The sequence below is a fragment of the Gossypium hirsutum genome, chromosome D03, assembly GCF_007990345.1.
Source record: "Gossypium hirsutum isolate 1008001.06 chromosome D03, Gossypium_hirsutum_v2.1, whole genome shotgun sequence".
Lineage (NCBI taxonomy): Eukaryota > Viridiplantae > Streptophyta > Magnoliopsida > Malvales > Malvaceae > Gossypium > Gossypium hirsutum.
In genome coordinates, this window is record NC_053439.1 from 12,126,811 (window position 1) to 12,152,091 (window position 25,281).

The window sequence follows — 25,281 nt, forward strand, 5'->3', positions numbered from 1 at the left end:
CATACACTAAATTGCCAGGTATTACATCATGTCACAATTTGAATGAAATGCACTAATGAAGTTAAGTCTTTTAACTTAGAAGATGGATGGAGCATACAACTACATCCTTAGCTACTTAGTCTACACTACATTGGAGTGTCCCTAAACTGCTTCTTTTTATTGAATTACTCTTAAACTTTTCTAATCAACAATATAATGGAGCAAACAAAATGTTACTGACCTACTTGCGAATTTTAAGTATTGGAGTACTTTATGGCATTTATTTAGTTATTGGAGTACTTTATGGCATTTATTTAGTTTATGTTTCTTTATTGAGAATTACCAATGTCCTGAACTTAGACTTGAGAATTTCTCAGTTTATTAAAAGAAACCTACTATAGACTAATAGTAATTGGAATTAGGGTATTCTGTTTTTAGAAGTCAATTCTCAAGCTACCGTTTTAAGCTAAACTTACCTAATTCATTGTCACAAATTTCTAGGCATGCTGAAAAATTAAATTCCTCATCGAACATCATTAGTAAAAAATATACTCATCACAGTCTAGCAGTTTTCTAGCATTTATGTGTCATGGAAAAATGAATGACAAAATGAAAAAAAATATTAAAAGAACTATCTAATGCACAAAACACCCCCAAAACTAAGGGATGCATTGTCCCCAATGCATGAATAGACAAAAATAAAAAAAATGCAAAGACATATAGAAATAAAATGTAAAGACAACAATTATGAATGCATGAATTGGAAATGAAAGCTTGGAAATAAATTGTTGTTACTTCAATTTGGGCAAGTGGTTTTGCGGGCAGCATGCTTGTAACACTGCTTCCATTTTAAGGAATTGATTGGCACTGCATCTTCCTCATCATCTAGTTTGGTGAGATCATCAATCAGCTTATTAATCACACTATCTTACCCTGATATTGGCGCAGTAGATGGAGGTGGGATAGGTGCAGTTGTAGGTTCAGTTGGGGAATGCAAGCACATGCCTGGTAAAATTCTTCTGAAGGGACATCTTGATGGCAGTTTCCCTCTTCCTTACATATCCCAAAAGAGAGACATCTCCTCTTGTGCTCTGCCTAATTTTGTGGCAATCTGCAATTGCTGCTTTTCAAACATACTGAAATTCTTGTGGAACTTCTCAAGGGAATTGAGCACATGTTGTTCAAAGGCATTGTCAGAAATGGAAGGACTTACTAGGGCATAGATGGGAGTGGAGATGTAGATGCAGAACCATAAGGTGGATAACGTGGCATTTCCTCCCCTGCAAATCTTATAGCAATTTGCTTTGTGATGGCCCTTTTGTTGGGAATAGTATCCTCATTTGCTTGAAGAGGAACATTAACACGCTGACACATTGCTGTGGTAATAGACGAAAAGTTTAGGCTTCTAGCATTCTTCTGGGTGCAGTGGTGGATTTCTTTGAATATAAATTTTCCAACATTTATTTTCCTTCCCGTCATAACGGAATGAAGCAGTAGCATCCTTTCTTTAGAAATGGTGGAGTTTGCGTCGAAGGGTTGAGACGGGTTTTAAAGAAATGGTATCATACTCGACAGTTGGGTTTCAATGAGGTTCTTTCCATGGTGTAGTAATCTTAGCGTGACACTGTGCATTTGGTTCCTTCAATACAAAGGTCTTGCAAAACTTGAGTTAGACTGGCTATGGTGATTGTAGTGGCAAACTAGGTGTGTTTATCATGTTTGTCAGGTAGGGCATACTAGGCATTAATGGAGTATGCGTTAAAAAGAACCGAAACTCCCCGTACATAGATAAAAGCATTGTAAAGGGACATTAAATGTGCATAAAACTCCCTGACAACCTTTGTTAAAACATCATCAAGGTGGATCCAGCTTGAAAATTCATTTGTGTTGCAGCGCCGGCCTGGAACTACTGAGGCTTAATGGTGACAGAGGATTTGTGCGGATATACCTCAACTTGCTAAGGGGGAAAGCCTAGAGGATAGACAGGTCCCTCACTGTCTCCTTCTTCAATATTAAGCATAGAGCTTTTCCCTTTATCAACTCCTCCAGTCAAAAACTGAGTCAACTTAGCCATCATATTCCTCTGAGATTCCATCATTTTATCCATCAATTTTTGTTGAATCTTTTCAAGCTGCTCATTCATTTGTTGTTGAAGCTGATCTTGCATTTCCTTTTGGAATTGTTCTAGCCTCTGGTCCATGTCTTTAGTTTTCGATCGAGTACCGTAGCGGTGTTTGGTAGGTTGGTTGGTTTCCAGATTAACTGAGGAATGATTTAAATTAATTACAATCTTTTTAAATATTTTTTTAATGCATATGAATCAATACAATGCATGAAATGAATGCAAAAGGCGTCAATTTTGATTCAATTCCATTTAAGAAAACTTTACTAGAAATTAAATTTATTTACATAAAGTGAATTACAAATAAGACTTTGCCCTAGTTCTTGCCCCCGATCCGATTCTAATTCATACTTTACACTCAGCATGTCAGCCTGTACTGCTAAAGTCTGTATGTGATCAGCTACTCCTCGAATCTGGACCACAGTTTCCTCCATAAGATGATCTCTGCTCCTAACTTGACTCTGACAGTAGTGGAGTTGTTCCTTATTATGACTTTCATTTTCTTTCAAGTACTTAATCTGGATCTCACAATTTTGCAACTCCGTTTCTAGCTTTTCGATTCTTTTCTTCATTTCCTCAATCTTGCTCAAGCTTGCTTTCAACTCTATTGTAGCATTTCGATTTCTATACTGATGAAGAGATCTTTCCAACTCGGTCACCCTATCCTTTAATTCACCTTTTTCTCTTTGGCTATCTAATAAAATCTTCTCTAAAGTCTCGTTTCGCATCTACATCTCTTGGAATTTTCGTTCCCACCTATCGGCTTTGTCCTGTTCTTCTCGAATTTCTTCACGCCATTGCTCTGAAGTTTTTCCCAGCCCAACAGTTCTTATTGACAGACGTAACTTTTTATAATCCAACTTCAGACTACCCAACTCCTCCTCAGCCTTATTTTTCTCTTTCCTTAATTTCTCAGTTTCGAGCTTCTAAATGTCTATGTCTAATCTCAAGTTCGTCTTTTCTTCCTCCATTCGCTCTATCTTCTTTTCTAAATTTGAATTTCTTCTTTCAAAATCTTGTCTTATGATTTCCAACTCAGAAGGGACGACCCGCAAATATTCCTCTATTGACTGGCTATTTTCCTGACTTATCTTGGGTACATTGTCGTTAATTCTCCTTACCCACATTCATTATACTCAAGAGTTGTCATCGGACCCACCGCTAACCTCTTCATTCGGCGAGTCTGTTTCCATGCGCTAGACATCTCTTGAATCTTCTTTCTATAACCATCATCTCTGTATGAAAATTCACAATCAGCTATCCCTTGGGTCACAGGTATAAATTGCCTTGACCTATACTGCCTTAGCACCAATAATGGGGCATATCCAACAGCTTCCCAAATTCCAAGTAGTGGAACCCAATCGAATTTACCACACCTATACATGATCTCATCTGGAAGCAACCAAGGAGATCTCTACTCAACATCCTCTTCCTGAAGATTTTGAAGAATTGCTATCCACTTCTCCTCCAAAATGTCGTCTCTTCTCGGCGTAGCTACTATCTCCTTTAGTGGTGAATAATTTTTAGAGAAAACCTAATACGAAACCTTATCCACCATCCAAAAGTGACTGTGAAACCATGCGAGTAGAAGTTGTGCTCACCCAATGAATCTTCCCTCTCCCGCTTTTCGGCATGCACTCAATGACCTGAAAGTTTCTGCCAAAATCACCGGAATTAGTGTAACCCTCTTATCAAGCCGGTTGAATAAGTCGGTGATTTCTTCATCAACATGCCCCAAGGCTTTGGGGAAAACAATAAAGCCATATATACTTAGCGCAAAGACATCTAACCTCTTTCTCACGTCTGGGTGTGTTAAAATTACATCTTTCAAACTCCTCCAATGAACGCACTTACTATCCACCTTTTGCTTAATCCATGCAGCAACCCACAGCTCACTCATCCCTGTTATACTCATCAGCTTCTTCGAAAAGGTTGGCACATTTATCACTCTAGAGTAGACCCTGTCCACTTGAAACTTTGAACATCAGAGTAAAGCCACATATTCTTCTATCGTAGGCACCAAATCGACCTTCCCAAATGTGAAACAACTGTAAGCAGGATTCCAAAACTGGGCGAGGGCTCGGAACAAACGCTTGTCTACCTTCACGTCAAGTAAATAAGGCAAATCCTCATAATTATCATAAAATAGTTATCTAACCTCATCATTCCACTGATCCCAGATTTCCTTCAACTCTTGCAAACTATTTTGAGTTATACTAATGCGAGTAAAGTCCCACAATTCTGATACATATCCGTCAGCCAAACTATCACCCTTTTCTTGCTGTGTTGCTTCAGACCAAGTTCGGACAACCGCATTATCTTCCACTTTATCAAGAAACCCTTTTTCATGATAATCTTTCTATCTAGCAACTAAATATGAACCGACGCCTTTTATAATGAAATGAAATGCCATGACATGCAATCAAAATAAACCACAAAAAGTCAGTATCATATAAACATGGAATATAATCAAGAAATAGTGAAAACACCTATTCAGGTATCTACTAGGGTTTAATGTAGCTTTACCTAGGGTGGATTTCTAAGGTTCACTATATGAGGTTCGACTTCTAGGGCAAAGGTACCCGAACCAGCAGATTCCTCGATCTTCACCCATTATAGGCTCGTATAGATCAAGTTCAGTTCAGGGGAACACATTTTCCCTATGACTATACGGAGATGATAATCTCACGAAGGCATAGGTACCGATGTATTCCGAAAGCGATCCACTATCCTATAAGGAGGTGAAAACCTCACGAAGAAATAATTTTTCACTCCCACTTAAAAGGGTAAAATCATTCAATTCATGTAATGTGTAATGCAAAGATCAATTAAGCAAGAAAATAATGAATGTAAAAGGATCTCATGATTTTTTAAAAAAAATATTTTCTTGACCATAAGATAAAAATTAATCAACTTTGTGGCTCGACTCTCTTATTTTTTTTAAAAAGTCCTCAGCGGAGTCGCCAAGCTGTCGAAACCAACTTTTATTTTTTGAAAAAAAAGAAATTAGTTGTCGACTTTAAAAAAAACAAAAATTGGGAGTCGCCACCAATCTTTTATTAAGGTGTGATTGGATCACTTAAAAAAATGACTTTGGTCTACGAGTTTCAGAAAAACGGATTCGGGAGTCAGTTACGTATGAGGAAGGATGAGCGCCCTCGTAACGCCCAAAAATTGGTACCAAATTGATTAATTAATGTTTTAAAGTCGAGAGTTAAAAAAATGCGATCCTTAATTAAATTAAATTATTTATTAAGACTTTCTCATTTTGAAAAAAAGAAAAATATCACACCCAATGCTTTAGGGCACAACATTTTATTCTCTTCAAGATGAGTTAGTCCAAAAAACTCGTGTAATAAAATTTAAGAAAATATCTAATTGTTTAAAATTTATGAAGAAATCGCAGCCCAATACGTTAGGGCACAATTTCCTAAAATCCCAAACAATCAATATTTCCTTTATTTTTTAAAAAAAATCTTTGTCTCGAGAAATCAACGTGTCACTTCCAATACGTTAGGACACAACATATTGAATTCCCGATGACAAGTTTTATTTTGTTTGATTAAAGAGCAATTCTAGATTGTTAGATTTAATGAAGAAAATCGGAACCCAATACGTTAGGGCTCAATCTTCTCGAAAATCCTAAATACGAGTATTATGTCTATTTTGAAAAATTCTATTTTTAAATTCGAGTAAAAAGATGACGTAATGTTATGTTGAATGTATGAATAGATGCCTCTTTAACAAATATCAATAATAAATACAACAATTGTATAGAAATAATATGAATAAATAAATAAAAATAATGACATGCAAAATATCAAATAAATGAGAAAAATAAAAAAAAAATATGAAAACATAAATTGATAAACAAATGATTGAAATAAGCAAAAAAATGTATAAAGAAAAGAAAGTGCATAACCTATACATTGAACCTATGAAGAATAAAAAAAACATGCACACGAATTTACATATGAAATCTAGATTATAAAATTTTATATAAACAAAATACATAATGCATTTTTGAAGATAAAGAAAAGTATGAAAATGTATATATACATATAAATTATAAAATATAGGTTAAAATAAATAGGTATTTAAGCATTTTCGAAGATAATAAAACATAGATATATACGTGTTTATATAAATATAAAAGAATATTTGTTGGGAAAAAATATATATATAGATAATAAATACATTATCAAAAATAAATATGTGTATATATATAAATATGAAAAAATATCAGTTTAAAAAAAATAATTACGTACATAAAAAACAAATATACATATATATATAGATTTTTTTTTAAAAAATCATTACATATAAAAGTTAAAAATAGTAATTACATTATTAGAATTAATTAATTAAAAAATAAAAAAATAAAAAGGACTAAGTTACACTGGAAATGGAAATCAGGGCAGAAATTTGCAAATAAATGAAGTTTAAAGGACCCTATTGAACACGTTAACACTGCAGAGGGGCTGGAAGGGAAATTTTCCCTTCTCCTCTAAAACGGCGCCGTTCAAATTGGACCGAATTGAAATAAAAATAAATTTAAGGGGCAGATTTTAAAAAAAATAAAACAAACTCAATTGAAGAAACATTAAAAGGCGAAGGGCATAAAAGTAAAAATTTCCCCTCCGCACAAAAACACGCGGATCCTGGGCCGGGTCGGGTCGGCCTCCCCAAAACGACGCCATTTTAGCGCCTGGGGAGGCCTAATGAAACGACGTCGTTTCAAATAGGCTATTTAAGCCAACAATAACTCAAAAATTCATTCCCCCTTTCTTTTTTTTTTAAAAAACAGAAACCTTTCAAAAAAACTCTCCTCCCCTCTGTTCCTCCGGCCTCTAGTCCGATCATCGTCCGATCATCAGCCATCGCGCTGGACGCCGATCTCCGGCGCCGGCACCACCGTCTGCAGTGGCTGAAAAAGGATAAAATCCCCTACCCGATCCTTTTGACCTTTCTAAAATCGAATCCGGGCTCAAAACCTTCAAAATATCAATACCCCAAAAGCCCAAGAAACCTTTCGGTTTCCGACCGTCTATCCTCGGAGACAACTTCTTCGACCCTCCACGATAGCTTGGACTTGAATACAAGTATTTTCTATTCTTTTTTTCTTGTTTATTTTATTTGTATACGAATAATAAAAAAATAAAAAAATGCAATAATAGTATATTAAAGTGAAAAAATGTAAAATATAAACCTTTGATTTGATTTCTATTATCTCAATATTGTACTCACTGCTCTGTTTGTTGTGAAAATAATCGTGTTTTTTATTTCATTTTTCGATCCCATTACAGTATATTAATGGCCTTTTTATAGCCATGATAATAATAAAAATAAAGAAACAAATCATATTCAATATCTTCTTGATCTGTGATCTTTGATTTTATTTCCTTTTGTGTTTATTTCTTGCAGGTGGAGATCTGGCTCGTGCGAGGCTCGGCTTGCGGCTCTGGTTCACCCTTGAAACCCTAGGGTTTCTGACTGCTTTTTGGGCCAGTGGATTTGGGCCACTGCTCTTGTATTTTGGGCCTTGTATTCTGGGCCAATTTGTTTTGTTCTGGACTTGTAAAAATACTGGACTTTGTTTATGCCAGGTAAAAATTTGGTATTACATGTTGCTATGTGACCTTTATCACATATGAAACATTTACATATCTGTTTTTTAGGTTTAGAAGTTTTTCTTCTAACAAACTTTTTATTACCACTATATTTTTTATTTCCTAGTTTCCATTTTGTTAATTTATAACGTCTATTTTTTTTATAAGTATTAGGACGTATTTTTTTACATCCAAATTCCCATTCATTTTCTAATATTTTTGTACAATAATTAGTACTTAATTTATGCTTAACTTGTTTAGCAGCTTTACTTTCTAAGCAATGTAAAGTTATTCTTTCCTTTGCAAAGTTTATCCTATTACCTATAGAATCTATATTTTCTATTGGCATACTAGCTAGTTTACTATGTTTTTTCTAAATAAGATACATATTTTTTTATACATATCTCATCTCATGGTGATGGTAATTTATGAAAATATTGGATTTTCCAAAATTTTACATTTTCGTTTTTTAGTTTTTGATGTTCATGAAGAAATTTTTTAGAAAATTCTTCTAAATATCTAATATCACATAATTTAATTTTAGATAAAATATAATTAGATATATTATATTGATTCTTTTATCAGTATAACCACAAAATTCTATTTTTAGAATAAAGGTTAATTGTTTTAAAAGATCTTTGAGAGTTCCTATCTGGTTGATTAATTGTCCTTTTTGTTCTTTACCTTTCTCAGATTCTTCCCATCTTCTGAGAAATTGTAGAACATCTCCTTGAAATGTTCCAACAAAATAATTTAAGAATTTTTCTTTTGACCAAGTATTGTTTTTGTTTACAACAATAGTCATAGATTGTGCCCAATCATCTATGGTTTTTTCATAGTCTGTTATAGGAATATTAGTTAAGTCTAAATATATTCCTCCTTCAGCCACATTTCTTTTATTTAAATCATCATTCTTTCTTGAATAGTTTGACTTGATGTTTCTCCTGGATATTTAGGTTTTACATCATTAGTAGCTATATTTTCGGTTTTGTTACCAAAAATTCTAGTTTTGTTTTCAACTTTTTCAAAATCTTTATTAAAAGATCTCAGATAATCATCTTTTTGAAGATCTGATTCTATTTTCCTTTTTCCATAAGGATCTGCTTGTTCAGTATCCATAGGTTCTGGAATATTTTCTTCCTCATCTGTTGAAGTTTTATCTTCATCTGAATTATAATTAGTGACTTTTAAGTCTTCTTCCTGATCTGTTGAAGTTTTTTCTTCATCAGATTGATAACTAGTGACTTTTAAGTTTTCTGTATTTTAAGAATTACTAGAACTACTACTATCTATAGTATCAAATTTTAACATATAATGATAATTAAACAAAGTAAATAGATCTTTATGTTTTTCATAAAGCTCTTCTACTCATTTTGAATACTCTATTCTTTCTAATTTATCAGTACTATTAGTAAATTTATCTTTCCAATGTTCTATAAGATTTTTATAGGACTGGAAATATTTTTTTTCATATTTTTTTTCGTTTTTTATTTTTTTTAATTTTTATATTTTTCATACTAAAGGATTTCTCAGAAGAAGTGTTTTCTTCCTTAGATAAAGCTAATATCATATTACTATTACCATAATATAAATGACCTAAATCTATATCTTGATCTATATTATTATTATTAATAACCTGATCTAATTTATTATTAACATTAGTTAATATTTCTTTAGATTCATTGTTCAAACCTAAACTTTTAACTTCTCCTAGATTATTTACTTTTTCTTCTATTTTATTAACCTTATTATATAACTTATGAAAATATACAGAAGTAATATCCACTAAACTATTAAAACCCTTACTCAAAGATGAAATGTTATTTTCATTCTTAGAGTCTATATGCATAGTTTGATTATAAGTTTTATCTTTATATAAACACTCTATTTCTTCCATATTATTTATCTCTGGTACCTAAAATCGTCTGTTATGTTAAACGTCTTCTCTCAAAGGCCTAACGTCCCACTCAGACTCAACGGCAACAGAAAGACAAAATATATGGGTTTTGAGACAAATAAACATGAAACAATCAGAACTGTAAACCAAAGATAAAGACTTACAATGAATACTATAATATTATTTCTCCAAGAAATCGTTACACCGGCACCTTTGATACCAAGTTCGGGGGAGAATGTAACAGCCCGATTTTAACCCTAATCAGACAAAGTGGGTTTGAGACCACAAATTCGAGTCATAAAAATATTTTAAAATTATTTATGGTATTTATAGTATGTGAATTACTATGTGTGAAAATTTCGTATAAAAATTTGATCGTTTAAGTGCTCAATTTGATAAAAATGGGCTTAATCGCGTAAAATGAAAACTTAGGGATTTAATTTAAAAGCTTCTATTAGTTTATGTCTTTTTAAATGGGAGGTTTAAAAGTGAAATTAACCACTATATAAATAGTGGACGGTTAAAGACCAGACTAACCTTAGTGTTTTAATATTATATATTAGATAAGTAAGGTTAATTAAGTAAATAAACATATATTATAATATATGATAATTAAATTAAAAAAAATCCTTATGTTATCATCTTCCTAAGAAAAAAAATAAACATCCAAGCTAGGTTTCGGCCATTAGGAAGTTTAAATTAAGGTTCGTTTTTGTTCAATTTTTGATAATTTCTACGTTTTTGAGATCATTGCTTTGTGTACTACAAGACCCATGCTTTAATTTTTGAATTTGGTGTTGATTTTAAGATATTCCATTGATGAATGCTTGAGCTTTGTGATAGTTGATGATGAAATATGAAAGATATGTGAAAAATTAACATGTTTTGTCTTTGAATTTTTGGTGAAATTGAGTAATTAGGGCTAAATTGTGAAATTAAATTTTTGAGGGTCTAAAATGTGAAATAAATGAAATGTGTGGACTTGTATGAGCACTAGGTACATTCAGCCCTTGTATAGTATGGACAAATTTTTTGTATTTTGTGTTTTATGCAATAGGGACTAAATTGCAAAAAGTATAAATGTTACGGGCAAAATGGTAATTTATCCATTTATGTGTTTTTGAACTAATTGAATGTAATAATATTTAAACTAGCTCATTTTGAATATATTTAGATCAAGAACCGAAGAAATTAAAGTTGGATCGGGGAAAAGCTAAAGTCGTCGATTAATCGTCCGGTTTTGATTTTACACTGTCCGAGGTAAGTCTATTAGCAAATTCATGTTATCAAATCAATATATATATGTATATCTATTTTATAATTAATGAGCTATAACTAAAAGTATAAAATTTGATTTTAGTTGATGTGTGAATCTTATATATATAAGATGTTCGAATAGGTACATATATAAAAGTTTAAATTTTTGGATTTAATTAAAAGTTTGGATGTTATATTTGTGTATATATAATGTACGAATATATATACGTGTGTAATATATATATAAATTCTTGAACTTAATTGAAGTATGAATGTTATATAAGTTCATAAAAGGTTCGAATACATTCAGGTATATACATGTATAATTTTTTGTTTTTAATCAAAGATATATATAATATTTATATATATATGTGGATCGAATAAGCATTTATATACATGTATGATTCCTTATATGGAGTTGAGTATGAAATTAGGGATGTATATATTAGATTCGAATATATATGAGTATACAAGTATAAGTTCATGTTTTGATTATGAGTATGTAATTATATATGTATATGATAAACTCGAATATATATATAAATATACATGTATAAATTCTTGTATTGAAATTAGATATGAATTTATATATGTATATGTGAGGTTCGAATGTGTATGGTTATACATGTATAAGTTTTATATTGAATCAAAGGAATTAAATTATTAGCTTAGATTATTTTAATATCTTCGAATGTAGGATATGTTTTCTTTGGATTAAATTTGATGCCATGAAATGTATATATATTAAAGTAATTCGTAGGTTAAATGTACATTAATTAAGGTATGTTATAAGAAAATAGTATAATACTAGTAGTAAGATCTAAAGTATAAAGTTATATATATATAAGTATTCGGTTGGATCATTGAGTTATCGAGATGGATTTTGTGATTGAACTTTATATACCAAGGTGGTTCAAAGATATAAGTTATAATGTTTTTTTTAGTTGAATTATGATGTATGGATTTCATATACGTAAATAGTTCGGATATGAGTTACAACTTATATAAATTGAGGTTTTCAGGCTTAGCGCCTAGCAGGCTAAGTGTCGGTAATCTGAATCAGGCTATAAGCCTAGCAGGCTAAGTGCCGGTGAACTGAATTAGGTTATAAGCCTAGCAGGATAAGTGCCGGTGATCTGAATCAAGCTATAAGCCTAGCAGGCTAAGTGCCGGTGAACTGAGTCAGGTTATAAGCCTAGCAGGCTAAGTGCCAGTGATCTGAATCAGGTTATCAGCCTAGCAAGCTAAGTACAGGTGAATTTGTTTAAATTAAGTGATTATATGCATTGGGTATATATATATGATTTTGGTTATATGTAATGGATAAATATATGAACAGTTGCTTCAATGTATTTGATGAGGATATAAACGTTCAGATCTTTGTGATTAGTGAGTATGTATATATATTGGTTGTCATGAAATTGTTGGATATATATGTATGTATGCATTCGGCATGTGTGGATTATAAGTATATATGTGCATTCGGCACATGTAGTTGATAAGTATAAATATATGCTTTTGGCATATGTATTTGAAAAATTATATATATAAATGCATTCAATGAAGTGCAAGCGATAAGTACACTAGCAATCAGTATATGCAGTTAATGATTATGTTTGTAACTTGGTTATATGTATATAATGTATATACATATGTTCATTTATATTTATTAGTTAAATATACATTCTTTTATATATCAATAAAATGACTTAAGATAGCAATGTTTGAATAGTAATTATATTTGATATTTGTGATCTCAATAAATTTACTTAAGGATTATATGATTCTTTTATATGTATTTTAGATATGTTATACACATACTAAGCTATAAAAACTTACTTTGTTTGTTTTCGTCCATTTTTTTATAGATAAAAACCAAGCTGCAGACTCGAGGATCGTCAACAAAAATCATCACTCTATCTACTGTCTCGGTATTGAAATGTTTAAATTTTAACTTATGGCATGTATAGGCTAGATAATGATTTGGAAGTCGTACTTTGATATACTGTATATATAATTAATAGCCATACAAAAATAGCTTATTTTCTTATGGTTTAACTGGATTGAAATGTTATGTTTTGTTTTAAAAGGTTAAAGTGGAATTTATAAATATACTTACTTAAAATTTGACTAAGCTTAATATATTTTAATTTATATATATAAACAATGTTTATATTTTGATTTGGAAATAGTTGATTTAAACCTTTATTCAAACGATTTGCATATAAATGTTAAATTCTTGGATTCTACTGAGCGTCTGCATTGAGTTGTGTTTTGTCCAGTAATGCCTCATAACCCTAATTCATCGACAGATATGGGTTAAGGGTGTTACATTTCATTGGTATCAGAGCTACGATTTAGTCGATTCTAGGACTAACATAGCGCGTGTGGGTCTAGCTATAGAGTGATGACTTCTAACATCTAAAAATGTGTTTTCGTATTGTTATGAATCCCGATAGAGCCGTAGCTGATGATGTTGAGAGTATAGTGCCTGCTCCCGTGCAAGGGACAGAGCCAGTAGATTCTAGACCGACCTCGAGTAACCAGGAGGGAGAGGCCAAACAAGCCGTTTCCAAATGATGAACGACTGGTTTACTTAATATATCCGGACTAATCCGGCTGCACAACAACCTCCACCCCCGACTAATCCATCTCCGATACATGTGGTACCTCAGATGATTGATCCGATGAGATTTAATAATCCCTATGTTGATAAAATTAGAAAATACGGGGCCGAAGAATTCAGGGCCACAGTTAATGATGATGCTGAGGGGGCTGAATTTTGGCTCGATAACACTATCCGTGTATTCAAAGAATTGTCATGTATGCCCGACGAGTGTTTGAAATGTGCCATGTCTTTGTTACGCGATTCTGCCTATCATTGGTGGAACACTTTAGTGTCGGTTGTGTTGAAAGAGTGGGTCACCTAGAAATTCTTTCAGACTGAGTTCCGCAAGAAATATATCAGTCAGAGATTCATTGATCAGAAATGTAAAGAATTTCTTGAGCTTAAACAGAGTCGTATGACTATCATTGAATAAGAGAGGGAATTTGTAAGACTCGGTAGATATGTCCGAGAGTGTGTTTCGACTGAAGATACAATGTGTAAACGATTCGAAGATGGGCTAAATGAAGACATTAAACTGTTCGTTGGCATACTTGAGATAAAATAATTTGTGATACTTATTGAACAAGCTTGCAAAGTCAAAGAGCTTGGGAAAGAGAAGAGAAAAGCTGAATTTGAAGCTAGAGATTCCCATAAAATAACATTCAGTAAATCATTCCAGTCTACCTCAAAGAAATTCAGAGATGATCATAGCTGATCTAAATCTACTGCAGGCTTTTCTAGACGAGATCGAGATCAACCTCCTGTGAGTTCACAAGCCACTTCAGTTGCTAGTGTTGGCTATGTTTGACAGAATAGATCAGAGTGCAAGCATTGTGGTAAATGGCATCTTGGAGATTGTAGATTGCATGATCAGTCTTGTTTTAAGTGTGGATCGAAGGATCATTTTATTCGGGAGTGTCCGGTGTTAACTGAGCAAAATACTGTTCAGAGTATCAGACCGAGTAATGTGTCAATACAAGGTAGACCACCCAAACATACAGGTCATGTAAGTGGTAGTCAGAGAGGGACAAAAGACACGGCAGTTCGACCTGAGGCTCGTGCACCTGCCAGAGCATATGCCATCTGCGCTCGTGAGGAGGTTTCTACCCCAAATGTCATTACTGGTACTTTCACTCTTTATGATACTAATGTTATTGCATTGATTGATCCTGGTTCAACTCATTCATATGTGTGTGAGACTTTAGTATCCAGTAAGATTTTACCTGTTGAGTCTACTAAGTTTGTCATTAGAGTATCAAACCCCCTAGGCCGGTGTGTTTTGGTTGACAAAGTGTCTAAGAATTATCCGTTAATGATTCGAGATTCATGTTTTCTGGATGATTTGATGTTTTTGTCATTCGACGAGTTTGATATTATTCTAGGTATGGATTGGTTGACTTTACATGATACTATGGTAAATTGCAAAAGAAAGACTATTGATTTGAGATGTCAGAATGATAAGATTATTCGGATTGAATCTAATGATTTGAATAGGTTACCGATAGTGATATCTTCGATGTTAGCTCAGAAGTATGTAAGAAAGGGCTGCCAAGCTTACTTTCCATATGTGATTGATAGTAAAGTGACTGACAAGAAGATTGAATCAGTACCAGTTGTGTGTGAATATCCGGATGTGTTTCTTGAAGAATTGCCAGGGTTGCCGCCGATTCAAGAGGTAGAGTTTGGGATTGAGTTAGTACCAGGGACGACTCCAATATGTATAGCTCCATACAGAATGGCACCTACAGAACTAAAGGAATTGAAAGCTCAGTTGCAAGAGTTGACAGATAGGGGTTTTACGAGACCGAGTTTCTCTCCTTGGGGAGCACCAGTTTTGTTTGTGAAAAAGAAAGACGGAACGATGAGAATGTGCATTGATTACTGGCAGCTCAATAAGGTGACTATAAAGAATAAATATACGTTGCCACATATTGAAGACTTGTTCAATCAACTAAAAGGGGCTTTAGTGTTTTCGAAGATAGATTTGAGATCGGGTTACTATCAGTTACAAGTTAGAGACTATGAGTTTTTTAATATGCCTTTCGGATTTACGAATGCACCTGCTGTTTTCATGGATTTGATGAATCAAATCTTCAGACAGTATCTGGATCGATTTGTGGTAGTATTCATAGATGATATTTTGAACTACTCTCGTGATGAAACCGAGCATGCCGAACATCTGAGACTTGTGTTACAAACTTTGCGAGATAAACAATTGTATGCAAATTTCAGTAAATATGAGTTCTGGTTACGTGAAGTCAGCTTTCTAGGCCATGTTGTATCAGCATCGGGTATTTAGGTTGACCGAGCAAAATTTCAACTATATTGGATTGGAAACCTCCAAGGAATGTCTCAGAAGTTTGAAGCTTTCTGGGGCTCGCTGGTTACTATAGATGGTTCGTGAAAGGATTTTCTATGATTGTAACCCCGATGAAGAAGCTATTACAGAAAGATGTTAAGTTCGAGTTGTCAGAAAAGTGCCAAAAAAGTTTTGATCAGTTGAAAGCCCTTTTGACCAAAGCTCTAGTACTAGTTCAGCCAGAGACAGGTAAAGTTATAGCTTATGCCTCGAGACAGTTAAAGCTACATGAAAAGAACTATCCGATGCATGATCTCTAATTAGCCGCTATTGTGTTTGCTTTGAAAATATGGCGCCATTATTTGTTCAGTGAAAAATGTCATGTTTATTCTGATCACAAAAGCCTGAAATATTTGATGACTCAGAAGGATCTGAATTTGAGACAACGACGGTGGTTAGAGTTGCTAAAAGATTACGAGCTTGTGATTGATTATCATCTAGGAAAAGCTAATGTTGTTGCTGATGCCCTTCGTTGAAAATCACTATTTGCTTTGGGTGCATTGAACGCGCATATAGCTATGTCTGATGATGGTGTGATAATAGCTGAGTTAAAAGCAAAACCATTATTTGTTCAACAGATTTGTGAAGCTCAGAAAATCGATCATGAGTTAATTGCAAAACGGACTCAGTGTGACTTGAATGTTGATTTAGAGTTTCTAGTTGATGCTGAGGATTGTTTAAGATTCAGAAATCGATTATGTGTTCCGAAAAATTCAGAGTTAATTCATATGATATTGAATGAAGCTCATAATAGTCGATTATTTATTCATCCGTGTAGTACAAAAATGTATAATGATCTGAAACAGCTTTACTGGTGGCATGGTATGAAACGAGACATTTCTGACTTTGTTTCAAAATATTTAGTCTGTCAGCAAGTAAAAGTCGAGCATTAGGTACCTTCTGGATTACTTCAGTTGATCATGATACCGGAATAGAAATGGGACAGAGTCACGATGGATTTTGTATCTGGTTTACCATCGACACCGAGCAAAAAAGATGCTATCTGGGTTGTAGTGGATAGATTGACTAAATCGGCACATTTTCTTCCAGTTCACACAGATTATTCACTTGATAAGCTGGCTGAGATATATGTTTTGCAGATTGTAAGGTTGCATGGTGTACCTATTTCTATAGTTTCGGACAGAGACCCAAGATTTAAATTCGTAATTTTGGAAGAAATTGCAAGATGTTTTGGGAACAAAACTACACTTTAGTACAGCTTTTGACCCGCAAATAGATGCTCAGTCCAAACGAATCATTCAGATACTCAAGGATATGTTCAGATGTTGCATTCTCGAGTTTGAAGGTACATGGGAACGATATTTGCCTTTGATTTAATTTGCATATAATAATAGCTTTCAGTCTAGCATCAAAATGGCACCCTACGAGGCTTTATACGGTCGTAAATGTCGTACACCATTGTATTGGACCGAGCTTAGCAAGAATAAGATACACGGGGTTGATTTGATTAAAGAAATTGAGCAGAAAGTGAAAGCGATTCGGGATAGTTTGAAAGTAGCATCGGATCGTCAAAAATCTTATGCATATTTTGAAAAGAAAAGATATAGAGTTTCAAATTGGGGACAGTTTTTTTGAAGGTCTCGTCATGGAAGAAAATACTCAGATTCAGTCGTAAAGGTAAATTGAGTCCGAGATTCATTAGACCTTATGAGATTATTGAGCGTTTCAGGCCGGTTGCTTATAGATTATTGTTGCCACCTGAGATAGAAAAGATTGACAATGTATTCCATGTTTCGATGCTTCGTAGATACCAGTCTGATCCTTCACATGTGATTAATCTGTCAGAGGTTGAGATTAAATCTGATATGTCATACGAAGAAGAACCGATTAGTATTTTGGCTCGTGAAGTTAAAGAGTTACGAAACAAGAGAATTTTGTTAGTTAAAGTACTGTGCATAAACACAGAGTCAAAGAAGAAATTTGGGAACTAGAGGATGCAATGAAAGAACATTATCCAAACCTATTCACCAGTAAGATTTTCGGGGACGAAAATCCCTAAAGGGGGACAGTTGTAACAGCCCGATTTTGACCCTAATAAGCTAAAGTGGTTTTGGGACCACAAATCTGAGTCAAAAAATATTTTAAAATTATTTATGGTATTTACAGTATGTGAATTACTTTGTGTTAAAATTTCGTATAAAAATTTGATCGTTTGAGTGCTCAATTTGATAAAAAGGGGCTTAATCGCGTAAAATGAAAACTTAGCGATTTAAGTTAAAAGCATCTATTAGTTGATGTCTTTTTAAATGGGAGATTTAAAAGTGAAATTTAACCACTATATAGATAGTGGACGGTTGAAGACAAGACTAACCTTAGTGTTTTAATATTATATATTAGATAAGTAAGGTTAATTAAGTAAATAAACATATATTATAATATATGATAATTAAATTAAACAAAAATCCTTATGTTATCATCTTCCTAAGAAAAACAAAGAAACATCCAAGCTAGGGGTTTGGCCATTAGGAAGTTTAAATTAAGGTTCGTTTTTGTTCGGTTTTTGATAATTTCTACGTTTTTGAGATCATTGCTTTGTGTACTACAAGACCCATGCTTTAATTTTTGAATTTGGTGTTGATTTTGAGATATTCAATTGATGAATGCTTGAGCTTTGTGATAGTTGATGATGAAATATGAAAGATTTGTGAAAAATTAACATGTTTTGTCTTTGAATTTTTGGTGAAATTGAGTAATTAGGGCTAAATTGTGAAATTAAATTTTTGAGGGTCTAAAATGTAAAATAAATGAAATGTGTGGACTTGTATGAGCACTAGGTACATTCAGCCCTTGTATAGTGGGGACAAATTTTGTGTATTTTGTGTTTTATGCAGTAGGGACTAAATTGCAAAAAGTATAAATGTTACGGGCAAAATGGTAATTTACCCATTTATGTGTTTTTGAACTAATTGAATGTAATAATATTTAAACTAGCTCATTTTGAATATATTTAGATCAAGAACCGAAGAAATCAAAGTTGGATCGGGGAAAAGCTAAAGTCATCGATTAATCGTCCGGTTTTGATTTTACATTGTCCAAGGCAAGTCTATTAGCAAATTCATATTATCAAATTAATATATGTAAATATGTATATCTATTTTATAATTAATGAGCTATAACTAAAAGTATAAATTTTGATTTTAGTTGATGTGGGAATCTTATATATATAAGATGTTCGAATAGGTATATATATAAAAGTATAAATTTCTGGATTTAATTAAAAGTTTGGATGTTATATTTGCGTATATATAATGTACGAATAAATATATGTGTGTAATATATATATAAATTCTTGAACTTAATTGAAGTATGAATGTTATATAAGTTCATAAAAGGTTCGAATACATTAAGGTATATACATGTATAATTTTTGGTTTTTAATCAAAGATATATATAAAATATATTTATATATATGTGGATCGAATAAGCATGTATATACATGTATGATTCCTTATATGGAGTTGAGTACGAAATTAGGGATGTATATATTAGATTCGAATATGTATGAGTATACAAGTATAAGTTCATGTTTTGATTATAAGTATGTAATTATATATGTATATGATAGACTCGAATATATATATAAATATACATGTATAAATTCTTGTATTGAAATTAGATATGAATTTATATATGTATATGTGAGGTTCGAATGTGTATGGTTATACATGTATAAGTTTTATATTGAATCAAATGAATGAAATTATTAGCTTAGATTATTTTAATATCTTTGAATGTAGGATATGTTTTCTTTGGATTAAATTTGATGCCATGAAATGTATATATATTAAAGTAATTCGCAGGTTTAATGTACATTAATTAAGGTATGTTATAATAAAATAGTATAATACTAGTACCAGGATCTAATGTATAAAGTTATATATATACATAAGTACTCGGTTGGATCATTGAGTTATTGAGATGGATTTTGTGATTGAACTTTATATACCAAGGTGGTTCAAAGATATAAGTTATAATTTTTTTTGAGTTGAATTATGATGTATGGATTTCATATACGTAAATAGTTCGGATATGAGTTACAACTTATATAAATTGAGGTTTTCAGGCTTAGCGCCTAGCAGGCTAAGTGCCGATGATCTGAATCAGGCTATAAGCCTAGCAGGCTAAGTGCCGGTGAATTGAATCAGGTTATAAGCCTAGCAGGCTAAGTGCCAGTGATTTGAATCAGGCTATAATTCTAGCATGCTAAGTGTCAGTGAACTGAATCATATTATAAGCCTAGCAAGCTATGTGCCGATGATCTAAATCAGGTTATAAGCCTAGCAGGCTAAGTGCCAGTGAATTTGTTTAAATTAAGTGATTATATGCATTGGGTATATATATATGATTTTGGTTATATGTAATGGATAAATATATTAACATTTTTTTCAATGTATTTGATGAGCATATAAACGTTCAGATCTTTGTGATTAGTGAGTATGTATATATATTGGTTGTCATGAAATTGTTGGATATATATGTATGCATTCGGCATATGTGGATGATAAGTATATATGTGCCTTCAGCACATGTAGTTTATAAGTATAAATATATGCTTTTGGCGTATGTATTTGAAAAATTATATATATAAATGCATACGATGAAGTGCAAGCGATAAGTACACTAGCAATCACTATATGTAGTTAATGATTATGTTTGTAACTTGGTTATATGCATATGTTCGTTTATATGTATTAGTTAAATATACATTCTTTTAAATATCAACAAAATGACTTAAGATAACAATGTTTGAATAGTAATTATATTTGATATTTGTGATCTCAATAAATTTACTTAAGGAATTGTATGTTTCTTTTATATGTATTTTAGATATGCTATAGACTTACTAAGCTATAAAAGCTTACTTTGTTTGTTTTCGTCCATTTGTTTTATAGATAAAAACCAAGCTGTAGACTCGGAGATCGTCAGGAAAGATCATCAGTCTATCTACTGTCTCGGTATTGAAATGTTTAAATTTTAACTTATGGCATGTATAGGCTAGATAATGTTTTGGAAGTCGTACTTTGATGTACTGTATATATAATTAATAGCAATACGAAAATAGCTTATTTTATTATGGTTTAACTGGATTGAAATGTTATGTTTTGTTTTAAAAGGTTAATGTAGATTTTATAAATATACTTACTTAAAATTTGACTAAGCTTAATATATTTAAATTTATATATATAAACAATGTTTATATTTTGATCTGGAAATAGTTGATTTAAACCTATATTCAAACGATTTGCATATAAATGTTAAATTCTTGAATTCTACTGAACGTCTGTATTGAGTTGTGTTTTGTCCGGTAATGCCTCGTAACCCTAATTCGTCGATGGATACGGGTTAGGGGTGTTACAGAGAAGGGGATATCATGAAGAGTATGAGTGGAAGGCTAAAAGGATATTACAAAGGTTAAAGGAAAACTATTTAATGAAAGAAAGCTAAGTTGTAAAATATAAACGAAAGATGCCTATACAATTGATCTCTCTTTCCTATTTATAGTTGAATTTCAAAACTCTATATAATTTTGTTTTGAATCCTGCACAGTGTTTCTAATAAGGATCCTATCTCTTCATGGATGTGGTTCCTTCCACATCTCATTTGTCTTATTACTTCTTTAATTGTATGAACATAGTTGTTGCCACGTTGCATAATTAAATTGATAGTTTCTTCCACATCATTGAATGGTAGCCTGTCATCATTTTGATAAAATTTTGGACTGACTAGTTTAGAGTTTACCTCATCAAGGATCACCGAATTTGACTTCTATGAAACAAGAGTTTCAACACTCGGTTGAACTTCCTCTTTGTCTTGAGCTACAACAAGCTCATCTTCAACCTCGACAGCTTTGGGCTCTAATGTATTCTCTCTTTGTAAAGTGACGGTTTTGCAATGCTCTTTGCCCATGCTTCTTACATTTTCTATGTCTTTCGACCAAATACCTTATGGTTTGCTTCTGAGCTCATAGGCTAGTTGTCCCACTTGGTTTCTTAAATTCTTCAATGTTGTTGCTTGGCTTTAGATTAGTTCATCATTCTTCGCTATGTACGTTTTCAACAAATTCTCAAGATTACTTAAAGATTCAATTGGTGGGGGTTGTTGCACTTGTTGAGAATATTTTAGTGGATAATTTGGTCGAGATGGCATAGAAGAGTTGCTAGGGCCTGCCCATTAGTTACTCCATGGAAAATTTGAATGATGCTTCCATGAAGAGTTGTAAGAATTTGATTGCGGACCATTCCAATTATAATTTCCCATGTAATATTTTGACTCTAGATTCGAAGGGCAATTTTCAACGAAATGGTCATCTCCACGGTATTTAAAAGAAATATTCTCAAACCGATTCGGCTGCTGACTTGTCAGATTACCATTGAAACCATTAACGGTTATGTTCTTAATCATGGAAGACATAGAGGATACATGGGTAGCCAAAGAAGCAAGTTTGTCCGCTTCATGTACTCCTGCTACTCGTCTTTCTGAGGCTGGTCGGTTGGTTGGCCACTAATAGTTATTGTTGGCAATTCTTTCAATAATCTCATAAGCATCGTCATAAGACTTAGAAAGAATGGCTCCATTTGCCGAAACATCCACCATCATTCTAGTATGAATATTGAGACCAATGTAGAAAGTATCCATTTGAACGCAGTAAAGAATGCCATGATGAGGGCACTTTCATAATAACTCCTTGAACCGCTCCCATGCCTCATATAAAGATTCTTCGTCAAGTTGTTGAAATGAAGTGATTTTATTTCGAAGCTTGGCAGTCAAAGATGGAGGAAAGTATTTCATTAGGAAACTTTCAACCAACTCTTGCCATGTAGTTATGGAACCTTACAGTAGGGAGTTCAACCACGCTCGTGTTCTATCTCTTAAGGAATATGGAAATAATCTCAGTCTCAAGATGTCCTCGGTCACCCTAACTAGTTTAAATGAGTCACTCACTTCCATGAATAGCTGAAGATGAAGATTTGGATCTTCAGTAGGAATCTCACTAAATTGACCCATATTTTGCAACATTTGGAACATGACTGGCTTTAGTTTGAATTGCGGTGCCTCAATTTCGGGTCTCACAATACTTGAATTGAGCTCGTTGAAGAGAGGAATGACATATTTTCAAATGGCGTAGTTTCTTTTGTTGACAATAATGATCGGATTGTGAGTATTATAAGCGAATGCTCCTCCTTGATTTTGGTTTTGATTTTCAAAATTCATCTTTTCTGTCCTTCTTTAGTTCGTTTGTCTTATTTATTTGAAAGTCCTTTCAATTTTAGAGTCTACGGGGAGTAAGTCAATAATTTGATCAATACTCATAAACACCTGAAACAAAAAAAAAATATTGGAATTAAAATTTAATAGGGAAAGAAAATAGACCAAAATGAAAAATTGACAATTTCACAAATAATGTATTTTAAAACAGTCCCCACCAATGACGCCAAAAACTTGGAACAAAGGAAATGTGCAATTGTACACAATCGTATCAAGTAATAAAGTAACAAATAAATGTCGAGTTATCGTACCCACAGGGATTGTGAAAGAAAAATATTTATGAAATGTAAATTAAACACTTTAGTGATGGGATAAATATTTTGTTTTGAAGAAGTGATTTAAAAACTAAAACTTAACTAAGTAATAAAAAGTAAAAGTAAAAATTCCAATGCACAATTTTAGAAAGATCAGTTTTAATCAATATGACATAATTGTGTTAGATCAATTACATTCCTTAACTTTGAATTACTAAAGCCATGTTCATATTGTTACGAATATTTTCACGACAACTTGGTAATTTGTTAACTACCACATACAAACTTGCTAAATTAATCAATCTCTTGAACAGTTTTCAATGTCAATTCAAATAATTAATCTATCTTCATAAGCACATATAAGATTAAGTGAGATAACAATATATTTCTATATTGAAAAAATTTAATCACAATAATCTTCCAAGTTATGCAAGGCTAATGTACCGTTTAATACCGTCGCTAATTTAACCTTCAGCTACCTTAGAAGATTAAACATGCATCAATTAAATATTGTGTCAAATAATTATAATTTCAATACGTTTAATAATTAATTCATTCGTTACCTTACATTTTATAATGCAAGTATAACATAAGCATGATTTTATTTAATTGAACAACTTACCAAGGCCTATAACAACACAAACATGATTTTAATAATTCAAGTGGATAGAATGCAATCAATCTAACATAAATTAATTTAAGCCATTTTAATTACACCAAGAACAACGAAAAACAATCATTCATATTCATAATCACAACATAAATAAGAAAATTAAAGAGAAGTGAACTACGAAGTAAATCCAGGATTTCTCTGAAGCCAGACTAGTGCGATCCTCTTCTTCTCTACTCATTTTGTTGAACCAAGGCCTCTACAAATAGTTTAATGCATCTATTCCAATGTGGAAGAAGACTCTTTTTCAAGAGGGGAATCGGCAAGGGAAATGGACAAAAAAAAGGGAAAAACAAAAAAAAGTGAGTAAAAGAGAGAGAGGTGTATGGGAATGAATGGCAAGCCAATTTCCTCAACGGTACAAGCCTCTCGAGGTGTCTGCCAAGCCAATTTTCACCTTTTGTACAAAACTGTAAAAAATAAACTAAATTTTTGTAAATTTATTATAAAAATAATTAAAATTCAACATGTTAATAATTTAAGTGTAAATTAATTATTTTATAATTAAAATATGAATTTCGACAAAAATTACTACAAAACTGCACGAATTAGGGCTCAAAAAATACTGAAGAAGTCTATATATTTTGTGTTTCCAAACATATATAATCACATAACATCGTAATTTTATAATTAAAATTACACAATATTGCAATTGATGTCATTCACCTTATATGATCACAATATATTTAATATATCACTACTTAATGTATATGCATTTCATAATTTAGATGTTGTAATTACTCTAAATTACTCATGCATATATAATAATAATATATCATAACTCAGTGTTACACAAGATTACTTTTAGCAGGGTATAAAGGTGTATATATACACACAATAAAGTAACAAAAATACAATATCCATGCATTTTCACAGATAAAACATCGCATGATAGAAGCATCCAAAAGCATCATACAAGTAATAAAATGCTTGGAAAACCCATTAGTCATGCAAAATTCAAACTCGAAACCATCATACACACTTTTACACGCAAATAACCCTTCTACACATCGACCAACATCAATCAAGGGTAACCAATAGTTGACCATTGACTTTAACCATAACCTATTGACTTTAATTGGTTCAGACCAAGTTCATCCATTTAGATTGCTTTGACATAGTTTGGTCCACTTAATCCCATGGTTCAATGTAACCCATTTTGACTTTATGGGTTGACCTTTGACTATTTCGGTTATGTAATACTGGGCTCTAATAAAAAAGGTCATTGGGCTCATGCTT

At 32.4% G+C, this 25,281-nt stretch overlaps 1 non-coding gene across 1 annotated transcript; it reads left to right on the top strand.

Annotated features, from left to right (window-relative positions):
* Positions 1-22,504: 22,504 nt before the first annotated feature.
* Positions 22,505-22,611, top strand: LOC121215764 (small nucleolar RNA R71). Its single transcript, XR_005911739.1, has one exon. It is a non-coding gene; the product is annotated as a small nucleolar RNA R71 (small nucleolar RNA).
* The last annotated feature ends 2,670 nt before the right edge of the window (positions 22,612-25,281 follow it).